Below are 23,580 nucleotides of genomic sequence, written 5' to 3'. Positions count from 1 at the left end.
AATGTGATAGATTTCAGTCTAGAAGTGAACGGCAAAACTATAGGCGGAAAAATGGGTTGTGCTTTTATTGTGGTGATTCAGCTCATGTTATATCAGCATGCTCTAAACGCACAAAAAAGGTTGATAAGTCTGTTGCCATTAGTACGTTACAGTGTAAGTTCATTCTGTCTGTGACTCTGATTTGCTCATTATCATCCATTTCCGTCGATGCCTATGTAGATTCAGGCGCTGCCCTGAGTCTTATGGATTGGTCATTTGCCAAGCGATGTGGGTTTAGTCTTGAGCCTCTGGAAGTCCCTATTCCTTTGAAGGGAATTGACTCTACACCTTTGGCTATGAATAAACCTCAGTACTGGACACAAGTGACCATGCGTATGACTCCCGTTCATCAGGAGGTGATTCGCTTCCTGGTATTGTATAATTTACATGATGTTCTAGTACTTGGTCTGCCATGGTTACAAACTCATAATCCAGTCCTTGACTGGAAAACAATGTCTGTGTTAAGCTGGGGATGTCAGGGGGTTCATGATGATGCACCTCCGATTTCTATCGCTTCATCTACTCCTTCTGAGGTTCCTGTATTTTTGTCTGATTATCGGGATGTTTTTGAGGAGCCTAAGCTCAGTTCGCTTCCTCCTCACAGGAATTGCGATTGTGCTATAGATTTAATTCCTGGTAGTAAATTTCCTAAAGGTCGTTTGTTCAATCTGTCAGTGCCAGAGCATACTGCTATGCGGGATTATGTTAAGGAGTCCTTGGAAAAGGGACATATCCGTCCATCTTCGTCCCCTTTGGGAGCAGGTTTTTTTTTCGTGGCCAAAAAAGATGGGTCCTTGAGGCCTTGTATAGATTATCTTCTTTTGAATAAGATTACCGTAAAATATCAGTGTCCTTTGCCTTTGTTGACTGATTTGTTTGCTCGCATTAAGGGGGCTAAATGGTTCACTAAGATTGATCTTCGGGGTGCGTATAATCTTATACGAATAAAGCAAGGTGATGAGTGGAAAACCGTATTTAATGCGCCTGAGGGCCATTTTGAGTATTTGGTAATGCCTTTCGGACTTTAGTAACATAGTAACATAGTTAGTAAGGCCGAAAAAAGACATTTGTCCATCCAGTTCAGCCTATATTCCATCATAATAAATCCCCAGATCTACGTCCTTCTACAGAACCTAAATAGAAATTAGACTTACCTGCAATTCAGTTTATAGAAATCTCCCAGAACAGCCCCATAGGATGTGGAATCTCCGACCTAATAGGGAAAGAGAACACAAAGAGGTGAAATAATCCTCCCCATTCACCGCCCATAGTATTTTTATGGTGCCAAGACAGCTAACATATGCACATAAAACCTATTTCACAATCCTAGAGTTCTGTTTATAGATGACAATTTCAGATTCACCCCAAAAACTCCCAGGTAGTCATAACTTTGGGATCAGGTTTTTTAAGGCCCATTGCTAAGTTTGGTTTGAGCCCCATCTAATCAATAACTGAAGGGAATCTGTATAGTTTCATGAAAAATTATGTTGCCGAAACCCGGGATCGAACCAGGGACCTTTAGATCTTCAGTCTAACGCTCTCCCAACTGAGCTATTTCGGCCAAACTTTCTAATGCTCCTTCAGTCTTCCAGTCCTTTATGCACGATATTTTCCGTGAATATCTGGATAAAATTATGATTGTGTATTTGGATGATATTTTGGTTTTTTTCTGATGACTGGGAGTCTCATGTTCAGCAGGTCAGGAAGGTGTTTCAGGTCCTGCGGGCTAATTCCTTGTTTGTAAAGGGCTCAAAGTGTCTCTTTGGAGTCCAGAAGATTTCTTTCTTGGGGTATATTTTTTCCCCTTCTACTATTGAGATGGATCCCGTCAAGGTTCGGGCTATTTGTGACTGGACGCAGCCTGCATCTCTTAAGAGTCTGCAGAAGTTCTTGGGCTTTGCTAATTTCTATCGTCGTTTTATAACTAATTTTTCTAGTGTTGTTAAGCCTTTGACGAATTTGACTAAGAAGGGTGCTGATGTTGCTGATTGGTCTCCTGCGGCTGTGGAGGCCTTTCAGGAACTTAAACGCCGGTTTTCTTCTGCTCCTGTGTTGCGTCAGCCTGATGTTTCACTTCCTTTCCAGGTTGAGGTTGATGCTTTCGAGATTGGAGCGGGGGCGGTTTTGTCGCAGAGAGGCTCCGATTGCTCGGTGATGAAGCCATGTGCGTTCTTTTCTAGGAAGTTTTCGCCCGCTGAGCGGAATTATGATGTGGGTAATCGGGAACTTTTGGCCATGAAGTGGGCATTTGAGGAGTGGCATCATTGGCTGGAGGGTGCTAGACATCGTGTGGTGGTCTTGACTGATCACAAAAATCTGATTTACCTTGAGTCTGCCAGGCGTCTGAATCCTAGACAGGCTCGTTGGTCACTGTTTTTCTCTCGTTTCAATTTTGTGGTTTCATACCTGCCAGGTTCTACCCTGTATGCACACATGGATTTTTTCCTCTCTGAACCCTGTTCACACAGGTTATATACAGATGATCAGGTTTTTAAATACATCAGATAGGGATTGCATACATTAGTTAGGACTGCTCTGATAAGGGTATACCGTGAAGATTGGTAGAGCAGCTTAGTATACATTTTTTGCAAAAAACGTATCAACCAAATACCCTGTTTTTTACATCTTTTACTAGCACTTGCGGATTACTGCAACATTTTTTCAAACTGAGTGTTTTTGGTTTTACTATTCTCTTTTGTGTCTTCAGGTTTCTTGGTGGTGTGTGAACATGATCATACAGACTTGTTCACTGTGCAAGTAGCCCATGTGTTCCTGTTTCCATAATTGTTCTCTTGTGTCTACAAGACTGGGGAGTTCCACCACTCCTCTTGGGCTATCTGCACAAAAGCTGTTCTACCCTGTATGCACACATGGATTTTTTCCTCTCTGAACCCTGTTCACACAGGTTATATACAGATGATCAGGTTTTTAAATACATCAGATAGGGATTGCATACATTAGTTAGGACTGCTCTGATAAGGGTATACCGTGAAGATTGGTAGAGCAGCTTAGTATACATTTTTTGCAAAAAACGTATCAACCAAATACCCTGTTTTTTACATCTTTTACTAGCACTTGCGGATTACTGCAACATTTTTTCAAACTGAGTGTTTTTGGTTTTACTATTCTCTTTTGTGTCTTCAGGTTTCTTGGTGGTGTGTGAACATGATCATACAGACTTGTTCACTGTGCAAGTAGCCCATGTGTTCCTGTTTCCATAATTGTTCTCTTGTGTCTACAAGACTGGGGAGTTCCACCACTCCTCTTGGGCTATCTGCACAAAAGCTGTTCTACCCTGTATGCACACATGGATTTTTTCCTCTCTGAACCCTGTTCACACAGGTTATATACAGATGATCAGGTTTTTAAATACATCAGATAGGGATTGCATACATTAGTTAGGACTGCTCTGATAAGGGTATACCGTGAAGATTGGTAGAGCAGCTTAGTATACATTTTTTGCAAAAAACGTATCAACCAAATACCCTGTTTTTTACATCTTTTACTAGCACTTGCGGATTACTGCAACATTTTTTCAAACTGAGTGTTTTTGGTTTTACTATTCTCTTTTGTGTCTTCAGGTTTCTTGGTGGTGTGTGAACATGATCATACAGACTTGTTCACTGTGCAAGTAGCCCATGTGTTCCTGTTTCCATAATTGTTCTCTTGTGTCTACAAGACTGGGGAGTTCCACCACTCCTCTTGGGCTATCTGCACAAAAGCTGTTCTACCCTGTATGCACACATGGATTTTTTCCTCTCTGAACCCTGTTCACACAGGTTATATACAGATGATCAGGTTTTTAAATACATCAGATAGGGATTGCATACATTAGTTAGGACTGCTCTGATAAGGGTATACCGTGAAGATTGGTAGAGCAGCTTAGTATACATTTTTTGCAAAAAACGTATCAACCAAATACCCTGTTTTTTACATCTTTTACTAGCACTTGCGGATTACTGCAACATTTTTTCAAACTGAGTGTTTTTGGTTTTACTATTCTCTTTTGTGTCTTCAGGTTTCTTGGTGGTGTGTGAACATGATCATACAGACTTGTTCACTGTGCAAGTAGCCCATGTGTTCCAGGTTCAAAGAATGTGAAGGCGGATGCTCTTTCTAGGAGTTTTGTGCCTGACTCCCCTGGAAATTCTGAGCCCACTGGTATCCTTAGGGATGGGTTGATTTTGTCGGCCGTCTTCCCAGACTTGCGACGTGCTTTGCAGGAGTTTCAGGCGGGTAAACCTGATCGTTGTCCGCCTGAGAGACTGTTTGTTCCGGATAGTTGGACCAGTAGAGTCATCTCCGAGGTCCATTCTTCTGCGTTGGCAGGTCATCCTGGAATATTTGGTACTAGAGACTTGGTGGCCAGGTCTTTTTGGTGGCCTTCCTTGTCGAGGGATGTGCGTTCTTTTGTGCAGTCTTGTGAGGTTTGTGCTCGGGCTAAGCCTTGCTGTTCTCGAGCCAGTGGATTGTTGTCACCTTTGCCTATCCCGAAGAGGCCTTGGACGCACATTTCCATGGACTTTATTTCGGATCTCCCTGTCTCTCAAAAGATGTCTGTCATCTGGGTTGTGTGTGACCGCTTTTCTAAAATGGTTCATCTTGTACCCTTGCCTAAGTTGCCTTCCTCCTCTGAGTTGGTCCCTCTGTTTTTCCAGAACGTGGTTCGTTTGCATGGGATTCCGGAGAACATCGTTTCTGACAGGGGATCCCAGTTTGTGTCTAGATTTTGGCGGACGTTCTGTGCTAAGATGGGCATTGATTTGTCCTTTTCGTCTGCATTCCACCCTCAGACAAATGGCCAGACGGAGCGAACTAATCAGACCTTGGAAACTTATTTGAGGTGTTTTGTTTCTGCTGATCAGGATGACTGGGTTACCTTTTTGCCGCTGGCCGAGTTTGCCCTTAATAATCGGGCTAGTTCTGCTACCTTGGTTTCTCCTTTCTTTTGTAATTCGGGGTTTCATCCTCGTTTTTCCTCTGGTCAGGTGGAGCCTTCTGATTGTCCTGGAGTGGACATGGTGGTGGATAGGTTGCATCAGATTTGGAGTCATGTGGTGGACAATTTGAAGTTGTCCCAGGAGAGGGCTCAGCAGTTTGCTAATCGCCGTCGCCGCGTGGGTCCTCGACTTCGTGTTGGGGACTTGGTGTTGTTGTCTTCTCGTTTTGTTCCTATGAAGGTCTCTTCTCCTAAGTTCAAGCCTCGGTTCATCGGTCCTTATAGGATCTTGGAAATTCTTAACCCTGTGTCGTTTCGTTTGGATCTCCCGGCATCGTTTGCTATTCATAATGTGTTCCATCGGTCGTTGTTGCGGAGGTATGAGGTACCTGTTGTTCCTTCGCTTGAGCCTCCTGTTCCGGTGCTGGTGGAGGGAGAATTGGAGTATGTTGTGGAGAAGATCTTGGATTCTCGTGTTTCCAGACGGAAACTCCAATATTTGGTCAAGTGGAAGGGTTATGGTCAGGAGGATAATTCTTGGGTGGTTGCCTCTGATGTTCATGCTGATGATTTGGTCCGCGCTTTTCATAGGGCTCATCCTGGTCGCCCTGGTGGTTCTCGTGAGGGTTCGGTGACCCCTCCTCAAGGGGGGGGGTACTGTTGTGAGTTCTGTTTTTGGGCTCCCTCTGGTGGTTACTGATGGTACTGGGTGATTTGTGTTCTGCTGTCTCTGGTGTCCACCTGTTCTATTAGCATTTGGGAGTTTCCTATTTAACCGGGCTTTCTTGTCATTTCCCCGCCGGCTATCAAGGTTATCAGAGTGTTTTGTTTCCTCAGCTTCTGGCTTCAGTAATCTTCAGGACAAGCTAAGTTTTTGATTTTCTTGTTCCACGTTTTGCTTTATTTTTGTCTTGTCCAGCTTGCATATAATTGTTTCTTTGCTGCTGGTTGCTCTAGTGGGCTGTAATTGCTCCTCATGTTCCATGAGTTGGAACATGAGTTCAAGTAATTACAGGATGTTTTTTTTGAAGGGTTTTTTGCTGACCGCGCAGTTTACTTTTGTATCCTCTGCTATCTAGTTTTAGCGGGCCTCATTTTGCTGAATCTGTTTTCATAATGTGTATGTGCCTTCCTCTCATTTCATCGTCATTATATGTGGGGGGCTGCTATTTCTGTGGGGTATTTCTCTGGAGGCAAGAGAGGTCTGTGTTTCTTCTAATAGGGGAAGTTAGATCTTCGGCTGGTGCGAGACGTCTAGGACCAACGTAGGCACGTTCCCCGGCTATTGTTATTTGTGTGTTCAGGTTTAGGGTCGCGGTCAGCTCAGGTTCCATCACCCTAGAGCTCGTTGGTGCTTGTCCTTTTGTGATTCCCTGCCATTGGAATCATGACAGGTTCCTGTGGTGGAGGCAGACAAGGAAAAGACGGCCTTCACGACACCGATGGGCCTCTGCGAGTTCAACTACATGCCTTTCGGATTGTGTAACGCTCCGGGAACGTTCCAGAGGATGATGGAGTGCTGTCTGGGGCATAAGAACTTTGAAACCGTGTTGCTACATCTGGACGATGTCATTGTCTTCTCCAAGACCTATGAAGACCACTTGAAGCACCTGGCCGAGGCGTTTGAAGCTCTGTCCAATTTTGGCTTAAAGGTGAAACCGTCCAAATGCCATCTGTTAAAACCCAAAGTGCAGTACCTGGGCCATGTGGTGAGTGCCGAAGGAGTGGCCCCAGACCCTGACAAAATGACGGTGATCAAGGACTGGCTGCAGCCCGTAACCTCCATGAAGTCCGGCAATTCCTCGGGTTGGTGGGTTACTACTGGAGGTTTATCAAGGACTTCACCAAGAAGGCCGCGCCATTGCAAGACCTGTTGGTGGGCCAGTCCAAGAAACCCAAGGGCAAAAATGCCCCATTCGACTGGAACGACAAAGTGGAAGGATCGTTCACCTGCTTAAAGTTGGCGCTGATGGGAGAAGAGGTGCTGGCCTACCCTGAATACGACCAGCCATTTGTATTGTATACGGATGCCAGCAATGTGGGACTGGGAGCCGTGCTACACAAGTCCAGAAGGGTAAGGAGAGAGTAATCGCTTATGCCAGCAGGAAACTTCGCCCCACTGAAAGGAACCCTGACAACTACAGTTCCATTAAGCTGGAGTTCCTCGCCGTCATTTGGGCCGTGACAGAGAGGTTCAAGCACTACCTGGCCTCCGCGAAATTCACTGTCTTCATGGATAATAACCCATTAACGCACTTGGACACAGCAAAACTCGGTGCCCTGGAGCCCTGGATGGCCCGGTTGTCCAACTACGACTTCACCATCAAATACCAGGCAGGGCACAAGAATGCGAATATCGATGCATTGTCACGCATGCCTCAATTGCCCGAAACGAAGGAAGACCCAGAAGCATTTGAAGAGGTGGAACTGCCCGCTTTCCATCGCCCCAAGGCGATTCAGTGTTCTCATCAGGTGGAGAATAGGCACAAGAGTAAACAGGACGCCCCGTTGAACCCCTTGCCCCATCATGGGTGGGCAGAGAACCAGGATGGTGACCCTGTGGTCTGTCAGGTGAAAGAGCTCCTGACGCAGGCAGGTTTGCATCCCGGCCCGGATGATCCACCAGAGACATCACAGCTGTGGAAAGAGAGGAGCAAGCTGTTTATTCACGAAGGAAGGCTGTGCCGGAGGAACATCGACCCACGCACTCATGAATTGGTGTGGCAGATCGTGGTCCCAAGACAAGATGTGCCCATGGTCCTGGGGGCATACCACGATGGGAATGGGACACTTTGGATGGAAGAAGCTGGAGAGGCTACTCCGTGGGAGGTTCTACTGAATTGGCATGAAGAAGGCCATTGAGAAGTGGTGTCGAGAGTGTGGCCTACGCAGGAAGGATCGTAAAAGCCAACGAGCGCCCTTGCAACCCATCGTCACCAAACGACCACTCGAGTTGGTTGTGTTAGACCACGTGAAGTTAACACCCAGCCGGTCAGGCTATACCTACGCTCTCACCATCGTGGACCACTACTCCAGATTCCTAGTAGTAGTGCCGATCAAGGATCTAATGGTTAGGACAGCTGCCAAAACCTTCCAGCAGTACTTCTGTAGACTCAACGGGTACCCGGAGAAGGTACTAACCGATCAGGGGCCAGCAATTGAGGTGGAGGTGTTCCAGGAGTTTTGTGATCTGTACGGGTGTAAGAAGATCAGAACCACGCCGTACCATCCACAAACCAACGGGATGTGTGAGAAGATGAACCAGGTAGTGATCGACTTGCTGAAGACATTACCTGTGGAGGAACGGAACTTGTGGCCCACAAAGTTGCCAGACCTGGTGGATATGTACAACCACATCCCAGTAAATTCCACCAATTGCACCCCAGCATACCTGATGCAAGGGAGGTCTAGTAAGTTACCTGTGGACCTGGACATGGGGGTCCTGACCCCCGAAGATATCTCGCCCGATGCGGATTGGGATACAGAGAGGCAGCAAAAGTACCACAAAGTACAGGAGTGTGTGGAAAGAAGCCTTGCCCAAGCCAGACAGAAAAAGAAAGGGACTACAACCAGCATGCCCCTGCGGCTCCCTTATCCCCTGGAGAGAAAGTACTCAAACGGAAGAGGAGGCTACACAAGCTGGATGACCAATGGGAAGTGCAACCGTATACCATTCTGCCATCTGATTTCGACAATACAAAGGCAATATCCAGGGACCACCTTAAGATATGCCCTGATAAACTGAGAAATGGGGAAGCCGACCCCGGGACGACTCCGGCCGCGGAAGGAGAAAAGATGATATACACTGTTCTTGGTGAATTTCCCCCGTCTTGGACGCAAATAAATCAGGCCATCATGGTACCTGTCCTGACGTTTCACCAACTGACCCTGCCAGAACTAGAAGTGGAGCCAGGTCATCCAGATCCGCCATCACAACAGACCTCACCAGAAGATACCATGCCAACTGCTGAACCGGCAAGTCTTCCCTCCGCTAATGGTGAATCTGCCATGCCCATCGGTAGTAGTAGCGGTTTTGAGAACTCCAACGTGCCAGTACTGCCCAGACTCACTAGGAGTGTAGCTAGAAGACAGTGCACTACACCAGCGATAGCAAACTTAGCGGGCACTGTTAGGCCCATAACAGCCCCCGCACTGCGGAGGTCCACACGTAGCACCCAGAATCAGACTCCCCTTCGCTACAAAGCTTGGAGATACTAATGATAAGTGCTATTGTTTGTGTAAATATCTTTGTTACAAGTTTAAAAATGGACAACGAAGTAATGGACAGTGAATTGCTCCAAAAACTTCACAGGGGCCCCTTTGTTTACCCGGGGTCCCTGCTGCTTTAAAGTGGCACCCAACTGAACTGAGAGTCATGAACTGTGTGTGACCAAACTTTCGCAACGTTCAAGCGTCTTCACCTCCCATAAAGGGAAGTACTGTTATGTTTATTTATTCATAATGTTTCACAAATTTTATATGTTCTATGTTAACATGTATTGTTGTTCTTCTTCTTCCCAGTCCAGCAGTACTGGATTTAACCGGGGGGGGGGGGGGAGTGCAGCGCCCCAGAGATCTGGTCATTGCAGTATGACACTCTGCCGCTAAGGGGAGTGATGGTACGTCTGGTGGCACTAAAGGAGTTCTGACCAGGTATCACAAACACACATGACACTTCACACTCCGGCCACCAGGGGGAGTGGTTCTATCTAGTAGGCCACTCTTCACACTCTGGTAAAACTGGGGGTTGGACAGGAAGTTAGGGAGAAAGAGCCTGGGAGAGTTCGGGAGAGGACCTGTCAGGGGTGGGATCCTGACAGCGGTCTAGAAAGAGAACAGATCATTACGGAGCCGCGCCTGCACTACCATGCGGCGGTATTCTAAGAAAGGACACGAAGCAAAGTTGATTGTGGAGAAGTGAGAAGCGGGATCACAGTGTAAAGGAGATAGAGCCAGTAGGAGTCGTGCCGTGAGACCGAGGCAACATCCTCCTGAGGCGCATAGCGGTGACCGGAGCACCGAGAAAGTAAGAGACTTTACGCATTACTTCAACACGGCAAGACAGTTAATTATAGGTTGGCTGTCTCACCTAAATCCCCTAAGCAGACAAGGGAGGCAACTGTGGGAGAGGGGCGTCTCTAGGGTCCCAGAATAACTCCAGGCCTACCCGTCATATGGGTGCGTCCTAACCATATCATCTGTGGGACGAAGAGAGAGAGAAAGAACAACGAACACAGACACAACAGTTGTGAGGACTATCCCGTGGTGCTCAGCAGGGAAGGACTACAACACACAGGCGCCTAGTGGGTAGGCACTGATTTCCACCTGCAAAGGAAACTCTGGAAGTGCCTTTGGATCGGCCGGTCTCAGCCAGCCCTGTTAGCAGTGCTCTGGATTGCGGATCCCAAAGCCTTCAGTAAAGAGGTAAAGAGACTGCAACCCTGTGTCCTTGTTATTCATCGCGCCTCGCACCACGCATCACACCATCACCTTTCATTGGGCGCCCCTTAGCAGGGTCACGGACTGGGTCTAGCCACCGTGACGACCCCAATACAGAGACTGAGGGGCTCGGTATCGAGAACTCGTGGCCCTGTGTCTGGGGGCGCTCCACATCATCCTGTCAATAGAGCCCTTTCCACTTCCTGCCGCCTTCAACTTAAAAATATTTCACGGATCCGTACATTCCTAAACCAACAATCTGCAAAAACCCTAGTCCATGCCCGCATCATCTCCCGCCTCGACTACTGTACCCTCCTGCTCTGTGGCCTCCCCTCTAACACTCTCGCACCCCTCCAATCTATTCTAAACTCTGCTGCCCGACTAATCCACCTGTCCCCCGCTATTCCCCGGACTCTCCCCTCTGTCAATCCCTTCACTGGCTCCCCATTACCCAGAGACTCCAGTACAAAAGCCTAATCATGACATATAAAGCCTTCCACAACCTGTCTCCTCCATACATCTGTGACCTCGTCTCCCGGTACTTTCCTGCACGCAACCTCTGATCCTCTGTTCTCTCTTTCTACTCCCCTCTTATCTCCTCTTCCCACAATCGCCTACAAGATTTCTCTCACGCATCACCCCTACTCTGGAACTCTCTACCACAACATATCAGACTCTCACCTACCATCGAAACCTTCAAAAAGAACCTGAAGACGTACCTCTTCCAGCAAGCCTACAACCTGCAGTAACCACCGATCGACCAAACCACTGCATGACCAGCTCTATCCTCACCTACTGTATCCTCACCCATCCCTTGTAGATTGTGAGCCTTTGCGGGCAGGGTCCTCTCTCCTCTTGTACCAGTTGTGACTTGTATTGTTCAAGATTTTTGTGGAGACTAGGCTCCCTTAATCATGTCATGATTAAGGGAGCCTAGTCTCCAGAAAGGCGTTGAGATTCTTACCCATATGGTTGTGCTGAAGTCTGTATCCTCCATGTCTAAAGTTTGTGAATAAAGAAAACTCTTTTTTACGGACTCGGTGAAGCTGGACTTTCCTTTCTTTTTTTGGACCTTGTACGCCTGGACACAGCGGGTCCATGCTCCCGAGGTTTGGTTCTTGCATCACGGTTGAGCTGGTTTATGTTCCTTCTTTCAAGATTATTGTACCTGTTTGTATTATGTATACCCCTCCTCACATGTAAAGCGCCATGGAATAAATGGCACTATAATAATAAATAATAATAATAGAGCAGAGCATAAGAGAAGGCATTGCTCTGTCTATGTGATCTTAAAGGAAGTCACAGAATCGCCAAAAGGAGCAGTCCATAAGTGCTCTTATGCAGCACAGATCGGAACCAGGCAGAACAGGCAGGTGGTTAGCAACAGTTTTTTTTTGCTTCTATAAACATATTAAAAGTCCTAGATAACCCCCTTTAACTCCATAGCGATGGCCAATGTGCATTAAAAGGGAGGCCACTAAGGGTACTTAGTCCCTCATCTCCAATTTAAGACAGAGATTGTTAATAAGGCTGCAGCACCACCCAGAGTCGGAAAACCTCTGTGGTCTTGGCTACCGGGGGTAATTGAGATCACAGAGTACCTGATCAGGGCCGGATTTTCATTGTCCGTTCACATGATTACCGTTGTTGGTGATCACAAAAAATAAAGTATTCCAGCTGTTTCAATGATTTCTTTCTTCTGACATGATATATATGTTAAAGGAGAGATAAGCGATGTTCCCGAAAACCACTGGCACCTCTGCCATCCCACGGTCCCTTTTGATCAGTCCACCAACCCAACGTAATCTTTCTGGGAAAAAAACGCTGGCGAATGCGCCATACGTTTGCCAAGATCTGCTGGTGCATACCCAGCAACAATAAGAAATTTTTCCTATTGGTTCCTTTTGATCACTATAATATACACTATCATAATGATCAAAATAAAAATAGTAAATCAAATCTCTCCTTATCACACCCTAATTATAAAATATATATATATATATTTTTTATTCTTTGCATTTGGGCTTATGGTTAGGGTTAGTATTAGGGTTGTAGTTAGGGTTAGGGGTGTGTTAGAGTTGGTCAGGGTTGTGTAGAGTTAGGGATGGGGCTAAGGTTGTAGTTAGGGTCGGGGTGTGTTAGGGTTGGTCAGGGTTGTGTAAAGTTAGGGTTGGGGATAGAATTGAGAGTTTTTCAAAAGTAAAAAAATTGACAATATAAGAGCTAGTCTTGAGCGCAAGTGCTCGCTATTCAAGTTTGCATCAGGTGCTCGAGATTTATGGAGGATCGCGGATCCCTGCATGTTTCTTTTGGATGTCTAACAGCCATGAAACATGTGGGGCAGAGACTCAAGCATGTCCCTCAAGCAACTGCTGTATTCGGTGCATACCCCAGCACCCAATTGAAACTGGAGTAACAAGCACTTGTTAATGACAACACTAATGACAACATATTCAATATGATGACCTAATGTTATCAAATTCTGTGTCATACATGTAGATTCAAACTGCTCACTATGCCACTGGATGAAAACCTTGAGGGGTGTGGTTTCCAAAATAGGCTCACTTGTGGGGGATTTCCTGTTTAGGCACATCAAGGGCTCTCCAAACAATGCATTTTCCCCCACAAATGTTCAAATTTTCTTTGTGAATAAAGCATATTCTTATTAAATTCAAAGTTATGCAATGTAATAATATTCTTTCTTTCAATGCTTGAGGTTTTCACATTTCTGCTTGTAAAGGGAAAGAAGCTGACAATTTCCTTCAGGTTGAATAGAGCACTTATGCAGCACATATCACACTTTGAAATGATCAAATCTGCAAATATTTAAATTTGGCAAACGACTTGGACTTTACAGGAAAATTAAATTTTTAGTAAAGTTATTTGTCGTAAATTAAATGGTCCTTGTTATGATCTGGCATCTCTACAGACATTGGATATAAAAAAGAAAAAAACATAATACTCTCCTCACGGGCTCATCCCGCAGATTGTCTTCTAATTTTCGGCACATCTTATTTTCCTCTTCCACATCATGCATATCCTTTTCCGCTTCCTCACTCTGAGAAATGTCATCCATCACTGACTAGTTCTCTAGCATCACTATGCTAACTAGAACTCGGGCAATGCATGGTTATAATATATAATAATAATAATAATAATAATATATGTAATGACATCCTTTCGTGTGCCATGAGGACAGAGGAATAGTCAGCATTGCATGAATTGGCCTTAGAGGATGGGATGCAATGAGGGATGGGGAAAAAAGAAGAGGGGCATAGGATCAGATCGTGGGCTGTGGGGGTGGCGGTGGTTGGGTCAAGTGAGTGGTGGGATGAAAATCTTCTTTTTATTTAAACTGTTTGCTTGGCATTCTACTCTTCAGCAAAATGGTGACCTCAGGGGTTTACCTTGAATTGGTAAGCACCAATTGAATTCTTGCAGTGAGTCTCTTTGTTTTCTTTCCCAGTTCCTCCTCCATTCGCTTCTGTAGGTTTCTGGGAGGTTTTTCTTGTTCTGTTTATTCTTGGCTCTCATTAAATTTCCCTCTCTACCTTATATGAACGTGTTTTAATTTTCTCATTTTCAGAACTTCGTGCACATTTTCCTCTCCTCTTGTAGCAGTGTGTTGTGAACATCCCTCATGTTCCTTAGGAGGTTCAAGAAACCCCTCAATGGCCTTTTAGGGAGCCATGTCTGAGGTGGTGTTTTTAGGTTGTGCAGTTAGCGTCTTCTAGTCTTTACAGGGACCAGTTGGATGTTGGTGTGGCTTCTCCCTGTGGTAGGTCTTCCTTTTTTCTGTTAACTGTGAGTGAGTGTGGGTTACATTCATAACAACATGTCAGCACTTCAAAGCAAACTTCAGTAAACAAGAAATCTCGGATGATGCTTGGATTCTGCTAGACATTATGAACAACAGAAATAAGCACCTGTTTTTTGCAGCCTGTTCATGAATTGACAGACAATCCTGTATTGGACACCTTGAGTGGCCACAACTGTTTTTTTTTTCCGCCAAGTATTTCATATATGTTTATTTAATGTAGTTTTTCCATGGACAGGATAAAGTAAAAATTCCTCTAATAAGGATTGCACAGTTGCCTTGAACTTCACAGTATTGTCTGGAAATATGACAATCTCTAATCTAAATTTTGCATTAAAAAAGAATGTTTTTAAAGAGCATGAAAATTTAAATTTTCATAAATAAACGCAAATCAAATCGACCACAATTTAGCACCAGCATGAAGCGTAACCTGTCTTTGAAAACAGTCTCGGAATCACTGGGATATGTTGAAATGTTCCAGAGTTGTTACATCAGAAAATTACACTGATCACAATTGAAGAAATTGGCCTGGCCAAATAGGCGATAAAAGACTCTGACCAGTCTTTTATGAAATCACATAAAGCTTAATGAAGTTTGATCAGTGCTATTACCTGATATGGTTCTAGAACATTTCTTAATTGGTAATTTCCAAGCACAGAAATAGTTGAAGGAAAGAAGACGCTCAGTCATGTACTGGATGTAGAAATAAAGAGAATATGTTATGATCTATTTTTTTTTGTGTGGAAGTCCCTATTTTTAAATAGTCAGTTTTAAGCAGACTGGCAAATGCATTTTTATTAAAACTATTTTTATTATATTGACATATTGTGATTGAATGAGGTCATTTTTGCAGATGGATGAAAAGAGTAAAAGAAAAGAGTGAAAAAAGAATAAGTCTAAGTGTATAGAAATTAAATGATAGCTTTCAGTTTAATCACCACTTATATTTCTCCTTGCAGCAAGCAATGCCCTATTTTACACTATTTTTTAGATATATCATACATCACATACATCCTCTCAAATTATTTGCACTTTAAAATGTATTATAGTAATGTCAGAAAAAGGGATCACTATCTCCTGGGATCGAAAGGCACATTGTTACACACAAAATTCAGTCCACAAACAGATTTCTTATTATCGTTATTCTTATCCTAACAAATAAACAAATTCAGTAAACAAATATAACCAATTAAAGAACCCCTTGAACATCCATCCTATTATTAAGCACACAGATTCCCTTTCTGTGAAGGTGAAAGACATCTTGCCACCACCATGTATTATACCAGGGTTGCCAAATTAGTCTTCATTTTTTTCTGCACAGATGAACTAAAAATTACAAACATCTTCAAAGTTTTAAAATAAAAACATATCCCTTTCAAAATCAAGCCACAACCCTTTTAAAATCAAACCACGCCACTTTTTAAAAGCCATGCCTCCGTGCATGTCATCAATACAATGCCAATGGCTAATTTGTATTGTGTGTCCACAATTTTGTTAAATTTGGCGTAAAAAAACATCAGTGAATACTACAAGATAAAAAAGAATAGTGACTTAAAGAAAACACAAGTATTAAGTCAGACACCAGGAGGTGTAGCTACATTTAGGGTTACATTCACTGTAAGGAGTATATAGTGGAACTATACTGTATTCACTCGCCATGGAGCAAGGAGTCAAATAACAGAATGACAACTGCTGTCTATTATGCCATCTAGAAAGCAACCAGCTGTGATCTACACCCACCTTGTGTCTTCACATTGCAATAGCCATGGCATTCATAGTGCACTGATACGGGGCAGGATAGAGAGGTTGCACACAACCTCTCATCACTGACTGCACTGTACATTCCCCTCACCCTACATCTGCTACCCCCGCATCAAATTGCTATGACTGCTCCCATAAACAATCTTGAAATTGTTCCTCCACTCAGTTTGTCATGGGTGCAGTGAGTAACAACTCAGTTGTTCTTCTAGTGCATGGGCATGATGAGCTGTCGGCATTTTGATATACAGTTCAGCCGTCCTCTCTGAGACTGGGAGGTGCTGAGCTTCCTTCAGGTATTTCTTGTTCTAAATGCTTACTGAGCTACTTAGCTAAGCTATCAGCCCCAGATCTCTGCCAATTGTAGCATTTGCTTGGTGGTGCTTTGCCTTGTATTCCTGTGCTCTGTATGTTGAACTATTGCTGCCTAACCTTGTTATGACCATCTGTTTGCCTAGCCCCTTTGCTCTGATCACTTATCTTTCTGGTATTCTGACCTCAGACCATTACCTGACGAAGCCTTTGTCTTTTTACCTTTTGTTTACTACTTGATCTTTTGTTATCTGATCCCAGAATATTTGACTTTCCTGCCTCATAGATTGTCCATTAGTAGTGAATAGCTGAGCTGCTCGAAGAGTGATAAGAGGTAAGCATGAGAAATACAATATTGATTGACAGATTGTTTCTTCTGGTCCACTTCTTCCTGTTTTGGCCTTATTCCTGGCTTGTCAGTGTGAGTATGTGGGTGTAGTTTGTTTTACTGCACGTGTGTCATGGCTCAGCATGGGGATCTGACCCACTAACCTTTTATTTGGTGTTCAATTCCTCTGTCTGCTGAGCTACTGCCTTTTCTTCCCTGTCCAAATGCTGATGATTACAATTGTCTTTTTCCCCTTCTTGGTTTGCTCCTTTCCAGGTGTTTACCATTTTCCCATTTTGGTCAGCCCTATCACATTCTGGGTTGGGTTTTATATGTTCACCCTTCAGTGCACTTCCTTGCTGGCTATACCGCTAGGTGTACTTGGATTTAGGAGTTTCAGCCCTTCAACTAAGGGGTTTACCTTGAATTGTTAAGTGGATCGCCCCTGTGTAGGGCTAGGGGTACTCGGTACTGGGTCCTTTGGTTTTCAAAGGGGATGTCACGGTGGGTGACCAGGTCCTTGGCCCTTGGGAGGTCCATGTAAAAGGGTAAAGGTCTTTAAAGGGGTAATGTTCGTGACACCACCTGTGGTATTCGGTCAGGGTGACCGATGCTGCTGAGTGGTCCGCTGGGGTGATGTTATGGCAGCTAGATGGTATACCTTCCCACAGGTGAAGTGTGTCCCCAGAGCTTCCCAGTGTGTAAGATGGTGGATGGTGTGAGGCACAGTGAAGAACGAGGACTGTTGTGAATTCCGCTCTTGGGCTCCCTCCAGTGGTTGTAAGTGGCACTTTTGTGAGTTCTGCTCTTGGGCTCCCTCTTGTGGTTTCAAGTGGTATGGCTGCTCCTTGGAGTTGTTAGGAGTCGAGTTTCCTCTGCTGCACAGGGGGAATCTCGATCCGTCTCCGCTGCGGTCTCCCATTCTCCTCCAGCCGCAGTGGAGTCTGCTCAGCAGGGACGTTGCTCCCAGTGTCTTGCTCGCTCTCACTCTGTCCAGAGAGTTACTGCTGCTTCTTCAGCTCCTGCCATTAAAGTCAGTGCTGGTCAGCGGCGAGCGGACTTCCCTGGGACTAAGTCCTTGTTTGCGCACACTGAGCATGCCCAGAGCAAGATCTCCCGTTGGAGATCGAGGGTCATGTGCTCTGGCTCTGCAGCGCATTCCATTGGTCCTCTTGGCAGGCCCTGGAAGGGCAAAGTTTCTGTGGCCACTTCCTGTCCTGCAATTATATAAACTGCACATGACCGCACGGCCATGCGCTAGTGTACAATTGAATACATGTGTTTGTTGTGAGTGCAAGTCGTTCATTAAATACCCCTACCCTATTGTATGACTGTTCGCGTATGGAGTATGGCTGCTATCTAGCGCCCGACAAATCACTCAACGTGTCACACACGTATCAGCGTCTATTGCTGTGACCGCCAGTGCGGCGCCACGCGCCAGTAGTGCGCTTCCTGACCCACGTCTGGGTGCTTAGTGGTGCCTGCCAGCACGGCACAGTTCGCACTTCGGTGCTCTAATTATAAGAGTTGCCTAACACAACCTGTTGCAGTGTTGTGTCAGCAAGTGGTCTAATCGGACTTCAATCCTAGTTGGGGTTAAGTTCGCTGACTGCTTGCTCGCCTTCCATGTGCGGTACCGCGATCCTGTGACGCAACAGGATCGCTTCCTTCACGTTGGGTGAAGTTTAACCCACGCGAGTATTCTTATGAGTACCGCCATATAGTCCGTCATTACTCAGCAGCAGGTTCCATCTCTGCACGGTGGACCCCGGGCTACGAACGCACCGTACACTATCAGTCTTATTATTTGGTGCGTTCCGCTAGCCCTAACATTACACTAGCGCCAGGGTCTGGCTAGTGATGACGGACAAACAGCAATCCCTGCGGTATATACAGCAGCTGGAGGGTAGGTTGGCAGCTCTTGAGAGCGCAACCCCAGCTGTGGATGTTACCGCAGTTGCTGTACAGGCTGCCAGCGTGGCTGCAGCAACTTTGTCCATTGCCACCCCTGTTCCGACATTTTCTCGCCTCCCGCTGCCAGAAAAATTTTCTGGTAATAGCAAATTTTGTAGGGGATTCGTGAGTCAGTGCTCTATTCATCTCGAGCTTCTGGCTGCACGTTTCCCCACAGAGCGGGCTAAGGTGGGATTTATTGTGTCTCTATTGTCGGACAGGGCGTTGGAATGGGCTACGCCGCTGTGGGAGCGTGGCGATCATGTGGTGCAGAGTGCTCCTCTGTTTTTGAGCACTTTAAAACAGGTCTTTTTAGGACCTCAAGTCACCCATGACACTGCGCTCCAACTGCTGGAATTAACTCAGGGTGAGTCCTTGGTCAGTCATTTTGCCGTCCAATTCCGCACTTTAGCATCTGAGCTGGAATGGTCGGATAAAGCTCTTATCCCCATATTTTGGAGGGGCTTGGCTGACCATGTAAAGGACGCTCTGGCCACTAGGGAGATTCCTGCAACACTGGAGGAGTTAATAACAGTCTCCACTCGAATTGACCTCCGTTTTAACGAGCGGAGGTTAGAGCGAGCCCAGTGTAGGCAGAGGTTTCGGCTGGCTCCTACTTTCGCCAAACCTCTGGAATCTCCGGTCCTGGTTCCTGAGTCACATGAGGCCAGGGAAGTGTCACAAGCGGGACCTAAGTCCCGGACCGCTTGTGCACTCAGGGTCTGTCATGTTTGCCAGCAGTCTGGACATTTAGCCACCAGATGTCCTCAGCGGTCGAGGAAACGTCAGCGTCTAGTGGTCATAGGTGGAGGTACACTAGACACGGCGACGTTTGCCTCTAAATTGTCCTTTAAGGTGACAATTACTTTAGGCTCATTCTCCCACTCGGTAGAGCTCTGCGTAGATTCTGGGGCGGAGGGCAATTTTATGTCTTCTGCCTTCGCCCAACGCCACGCAATACCTCTGGTTATGCTAGCTCAACCTGTAACGGTACGAGTGGTGAATGGGTCGACTCTGCCCTCACAGATAACTCACCAGACCATCCCTTTTACTCTGTCCATGTCGCCATCTCATCAGGAGATTATTTCTCTGCTCGTCATTCCAGAGGGAATTGATGAAGTCCTGTTGGGAATACCTTGGCTACGGTACCACTCTCCTCATATCGAGTGGTCCTCAGGCAGAATTCTGGGATGGGGTGAATCTTGTGGGGGTAGGTGTCAGAGGGAGTGCGTTCAGGTAGCTACAACTGAGGTACCCGCAGATCTTTCCTCTCTCCCCAAGCAGTATTGGTCGTATGCAGACGTATTCTCCAAAAAGGCGGCGGAGACCCTTCCGCCCCATCGCCCCTATGACTGTCCTATTGACCTCTTGCCTGGTGCTGAGCCTCCCCGGGGTCGAGTCTATCCGCTGTCTCTCCCAGAGACGGAGGCAATGTCACAGTACATCCAGGAAAATCTGGCAAGAGGGTTCATCAGGAAGTCAGTGTCACCTGCTGGGGCAGGGTTCTTCTTCGTGCAGAAGAAGAGTGGGGAATTGCGTCCATGCATAGACTACAGGGGTCTTAACGCCATCACCATTAAGAATAAATACCCTTTGCCTTTGATATCTGAACTGTTCGATAGGCTTCGGGGAGCAAGGGTATTTACTAAATTAGATCTGCGGGGTGCTTACAACCTGATTCGCATCCGTGAGGGGGACGAATGGAAGACGGCTTTTAACACCAGGGATGGGCACTATGAATATCTGGTGATGCCCTTTGGGCTCTGTAATGCCCCAGCCGTTTTCCAAGACTTTGTGAACGATATCTTCCGGGATATGCTTTCCACCTCGGTCATAGTCTATCTGGATGATATTCTCATCTACTCTCCAGATATTGACTCCCACCGGAGAGATGTTTGCAAAGTCTTCGACCTCCTACGGCAAACTCCCTCTATGCCAAGTTGGAGAAGTGTATGTTTGAGCAGGAGTCCTTACCTTTCCTAGGCTACATCATCTCAGCCCAGGGATTGGCTATGGATCCTGCCAAACTACAGGCTGTGATGGACTGGCAGGAACCCCATTCTCTTAAAGCGGTGCAGCGCTTTATGGGGTTCATCAATTATTATCGCCAGTTCATCCCGCATTTCTCAACTTTGGTAGCTCCCTTGGTTGCCCTCACCAAGAAGGGGGCGAATCCCAAATTGTGGTCTGAGGAGGTCTCCAAGGCTTTTATCTCTATAAAGTCACACTTCGCTAGCGCTCCCATTCTTCATCGCCCCGATGTTGATAAGCCATTTATCATGGAGGTGGATGCCTCTTCTGTTGGTGCTGGAGCAGTCCTCTTCCAAAAGGATGCTCAAGGTCGGAAGCATCCTTGCTTCTTTTTCTCCAAGACCTTCGCACCAGCAGAGAGGAATTATTCCATCGGGGACAGGGAGTTGCTAGCCATGAAGTTGGCTTTCTCGGAGTGGAGACATCTCTTGGAGGGAGCACGTTTTCCCTTCCAAGTCTTCACAGATCACAAAAATTTGGTGTATCTGCAGACAGCTCAGCGGTTGAATTCTCGCCAGGCCAGATGGTCCTTGTTCTTCTCCCGGTTTCATTTCACCCTCCATTTCCTTTCTGGGGAGAAGAACATTCGGGCCGACGCTCTCTCTCGCTCCGTTGTGTCATCTGCGGAGGAGGAGGAGGAGCCTCGGCTTATTGTCCCCACCGAGAGTTTGAGAACCGTGGCCCCGGTTTCGCTGGAGTCTGTGCCCCCGGGCAAGACTTTTGTTCCATCTAGTTTGCGACCGGAGGTTCTCTCTTGGGCGCACTCGTCCAGGGTGGGTGGACATTTTGGTACTAAAAGGACATCAGAGTTACTGGCGAGGACATACTGGTGGCCGCATATGGCTCGTGATGTCGCGGAGTACGTTCGGGCGTGTGTCTCTTGCGCCAGGAACAAGACTCCTCGGCAACGGCCAGCTGGTTTGCTATATCCTCTGCCCGTGGCTGACAGGCCCTGGGAGATGGTCGGGATGGACTTTGTGGTTGGCTTACCCAAGTCTCATAATTGCACCATTATCTGGGTGATCACCGATCATTTTTCCAAAATGGTGCATTTGGTGCCTCTTCCACGGCTACCATCTGCACGGGTGTTGGCTGTCTTGTTTATCAAGCATATCTTTCGCTTACACGGTATGCCAGACAAAATTGTTAGTGACCGGGGTCCCCAGTTTGCGTCTCGATTCTGGAGGGAGCTATGTCGTCTACTCAGTATTGAGTTAAATCTCTCTTCGGTATATCATCCCGAGACGAATGGGTTGGTAGAAAGGGCCAACCAGACCTTGGTCACATATCTGCGACATTTTGTTTCTGCCAGACAGGATGACTGGGCATCCTTGCTACCGTGGGCAGAGTTTGCACTTAACAATGCCGTAGCCGACTCCACCGGTCAGACTCCATTCCTCTTAAATTATGGCCAGCATCCGCGTGTTCCTGTGCCCATGCCTGTGTCTTCCGCTGATCCCAGGGTGGCAGACTGGGCTGTGGAGGCACGGGACATTTGGGATCGCACGCAGGATGCCATTCGTGCCTCCAAGGAGAGAATGAGGTCCTCCGCCGATGTTCATCGGCGCCCCGCTCCGACTTTTGCCCCTGGCGACTTGGTGTGGCTCTCCGCCCGTAACATCAGGCTGCGAGTTGAGTCCACTAAGTTTGCTCCTCGCTACTTGGGTCCCTTCAAGGTTCTCGAACAGGTTAATCCTGTGGTCTACCGCCTGGCTCTTCCTCCACGCTTGGGTATCACCGACACCTTTCATGTGTCCCTCTTGAAACCCGTATACATGTCCCGGTTTTCCGAGTCATCTGCCAGGACATCGGGTTCGTCTACGGACGATTACGAGGTGAACGCTATTTTGGGGTGCAAGGTGGTACGCGGCAAAAAGTTTTATTTGGTGGATTGGAAGGGTTTTGGTCCAGAGGACAGGTCTTGGGAGCCTGCTGAAAACATTCGGGCCCCACAGCTCATTGCTGCCTTCGAGCATAGCGAGGCCCAAGGGGGGGGGGGGCCTAGGAGGGGGGGTAATGTTAGGAGTCGAGTTTCCTCTGCTGCACAGGGGGAATCTCGATCCGTCTCCGCTGCGGTCTCCCATTCTCCTCCAGCCGCAGTGGAGTCTGCTCAGCAGGGACGTCGCTCCCAGTGTCTTGCTCGCTCTCACTCTGTACAGAAAGTTACTGCTGCTTCTTCAGCTCCTGCCATTAAAGTCAGTGCTGGTCAGCGGCGAGCGGACTTCCCTGGGACTAAGTCCTTGTTTGCGCACACTGAGCATGCCCAGAGCAAGATCTCCCGTTGGAGATCGAGGGTCATGTGCTCTGGCTCTGCAGCGCATTCCATTGGTCCTCTTGGCAGGCCCTGGAAGGGCAAAGTTTCTGTGGCCACTTCCTGTCCTGCAATTATATAAACTGCTTGTTGTGAGTGCAAGTCGTTCATTAAATACCCCTACCCTATTGTATGACTGTTCGTGTATGGAGTATGGCTGCTATCTAGCGCCCGACAAATCACTCAACGTGTCACACACGTATCAGCGTCTATTGCTGTGACCGCCAGTGCGGCGCCACGCGCCAGTAGTGCGCTTCCTGACCCACGTCTGGGTGCTTAGTGGTGCCTGCCAGCACGGCACAGTTCGCACTTCGGTGCTCTAATTATAAGAGTTGCCTAACACACCCTGTTGCGGTGTTGTGTCAGCAAGTGGTCTAATCGGACTTCAATCCTAGTTGGGGTTAAGTTCGCTGACTGCTTGCTCGCCTTCCATGTGCGGTACCGCGATCCTGTGACGCAACAGGATCGCTTCCTTCACGTTGGGTGAAGTTTAACCCACGCGAGTATACTTATGAGTACCGCCATATAGTCCGTCATTACTCAGCAGCAGGTTCCATCTCTGCACGGTGGACCCCGGGCTACGAACGCACCGTACACTATCAGACTTATTATTTGGTGCGTTCCGCTAGCCCTAACAGGAGTTAGCTGTCATC

At 46.8% G+C, this 23,580-nt stretch overlaps 1 non-coding gene across 1 annotated transcript; it reads right to left on the bottom strand.

Moving 5' to 3' along the window:
* Window positions 1-1,527: 1,527 nt before the first annotated feature.
* TRNAF-GAA (transfer RNA phenylalanine (anticodon GAA)) lies at window positions 1,528-1,600 on the bottom strand. Its single transcript has one exon. It is a non-coding gene; the product is annotated as a tRNA-Phe (tRNA).
* Between the last annotated feature and the right edge of the window lie 21,980 nt (window positions 1,601-23,580).

Source organism: Ranitomeya imitator, chromosome 10 (genome assembly GCF_032444005.1).
Source record: "Ranitomeya imitator isolate aRanImi1 chromosome 10, aRanImi1.pri, whole genome shotgun sequence".
Lineage (NCBI taxonomy): Eukaryota > Metazoa > Chordata > Amphibia > Anura > Dendrobatidae > Ranitomeya > Ranitomeya imitator.
The sequence above is the reverse complement of the archived record's forward strand: the minus strand, read 5'-3'. Positions and strand labels throughout refer to the sequence as shown.